Source organism: Octopus bimaculoides, chromosome 10, assembly GCF_001194135.2.
Source record: "Octopus bimaculoides isolate UCB-OBI-ISO-001 chromosome 10, ASM119413v2, whole genome shotgun sequence".
Classification (NCBI taxonomy): Eukaryota; Metazoa; Mollusca; class Cephalopoda; order Octopoda; family Octopodidae; genus Octopus; species Octopus bimaculoides.
Window position 1 is genome coordinate 9049074 of NC_068990.1, and position 2124 is coordinate 9051197.

At 34.0% G+C, this 2124-nt stretch overlaps 1 protein-coding gene across 6 annotated transcripts in view; it reads left to right on the forward strand.

The window, feature by feature from the left end:
• Window positions 1-2124, forward strand: part of LOC106868898 (arylacetamide deacetylase) — a 49368-nt gene that overhangs the window by 6339 nt on the left and 40905 nt on the right. The window contains exon 1 of one of the 6 annotated variants that reach the window (XM_014914700.2): window positions 132-600. The exons of 2 other annotated variants lie outside the window; for them this stretch is intronic. The gene's annotated coding sequence lies outside the window, so the exon portion shown is untranslated. Of the gene's footprint in view, window positions 1-131; window positions 601-1717; window positions 1805-2124 lie in introns of those variants that run through there. 3 more of the 6 variants (XM_014914394.2, XM_052971028.1, XM_014914548.2) reach the window with 3 other exon arrangements.

The following is a 2124-nucleotide window of genomic DNA, read 5'->3' on the forward strand; positions in this document are numbered from 1 at the left end:
ATATATATATATATATATACGACGGGCCTCTTTCAGTTTCCGTCAAATTCACTCACAAGGCATTGGTCGGATATAGTTGAAGGTGCCACGCAGTGGGACTGAACCCAGAGCCATGTGGTTGGTAAGCAAGCTACTTACCACACAGCCACTCCCGCGCCTAGGATTATATTACACAATTTTTCTTTAAAAAAAAAATGGTAGGATGTGATTTCGAGGGAGGAGATTTGACTGCTATTTCTAGCGATGTGTACTTATGAGGAGTGATATTGTTGATCAGCAGTAATGGTAAGGAAGTTAGTACATACTACCATATCAGTAACAGTGGTGGTGTCGGTGGAGAGAAGTCAGTATGTGAACTGATTTAACAGTGCGGGGTTGTAGATGGTGTAGCTGCTGCTGATGATCTCACTCCGACTTAGACTAAAGACCTTTAAAACTTTGAGTCTTTTTAAAACTGGCGACAGTATTATTAGTATAGTAACGATAATTTTGCACAAGCAAGTTATACGTCTACTTAACATTGTGACGGCTATATAAATAACGTTAATAGATAAATATATATTTATAGTAAATCCTGGGATACTCCCCCGCTTCAACTTAGTAAGTATACAAATTATTTGATTTATCAGCATAAAAACTTGCATCGCCAGTAACCGTAAAATCTTCCCGCAAATGATTTGTAAATGTTATACGCACAAGTTTTGCATACACGTATACAACATGCACATGATTTTATGCCGGTTTCAAGACACCAACATCACGTCATTTAAATTGTTGCTCTGAAAATATTCCCCTTCCTAAAAATCACACACGAACACATACTGTATATATATATATATATATATATATATATTTATTTACCATCAGCAATCTGATGGTAAATATTCAAGTAGAGCGGAATACCGAGTTCATGTTTCCACGTTCATTCTTAAGCCGAATCTAAAGGCCACTGACTAGCAGCATTTACATAAAGACATTCTTCTAATGTAAAAATTCTAACATATTTTGGTATTTAGCTATTGTTAATATAATTTATGATAAGCTTGTTTCCTATAACTGGAGTAATTATAAATTTATATTTGTCTCTTTAGTGGCTAAATTTACAGATTTGCGACTTATTAATATAATTGAGAAACAGCAGAGTTTCAGAACAAGCATCCCCCCCACTCTCGAAAATTTTCTCTTTTTATCTATTTCCGAAAATGTCTTCGGTTCCTCTTTTAAGCATTGGCGTTTAGGATTCTGATTCCTTTAATTTACCATTCTATTGCTCCATTCCTCTGTTTTGCAACCGGCTGTATAGTTTCCATATTTTTCGAATAATCATTTAAGCTTAGAAAATTACCATTTTCAAAAAAAAAAAAAAATAATCAATTCAATTTTTTTAACACTCCGGCGAGTTAGTAGTACCCCAGATTCCATCTCTCCCGGTGTTTAAAGATGTGTGTGTATAAAAATCAAGAAATTTTAAAACATAAGTTACGGTGCTTCCTTCTGAAGTCCTGCCCGAACAAACACCTGTGAGTTCTAAACCACTGTGAATATATATTTAAGAACTTAAGACAAAGCCTCAACCCAGTTTTTGCCCGATGCCGAGAATATGCATTTCAATTTCCAATAGACAAACATATACTCATGTACATGTAAGAATTGACAACTTTTTGTATATCCATAAATATAGTTAACTCGCGCCTGCGTAAACGCACACACCACACGTGTATTTGGTGAGATGGAGTTTATTACTGACGTTCGTACAAGTACCAATCGTAGCTGACGTGGTACTATTTCCGTTTGATTGTAATTGGTTTGTTTTGCTTTTTTTTTATTTTTAATTCTTTGATTTAGTTAAAATCATAACTAATTGTAACATAGTCGCAAGTTCAGAAATTTAGAACTGCTCGTAGTTGATTAATGAAACCATATTACTGGTACTTTCTCAATCGACCCCGAGAGGATGTAAGAATTCATTCCAAAAGATTTGAACTAATAGCTGAAAGGGACGTAACCAAATACCGCAATTCATAATATCCCTTTTTTTCCCTCCCTCTTAAAGGCGTTGAGGGATAATTTATGATTTTTTTTTTTTTTTTTTTTTTTTTTTTTTTTTTTTTTTTTTTTTTTTTT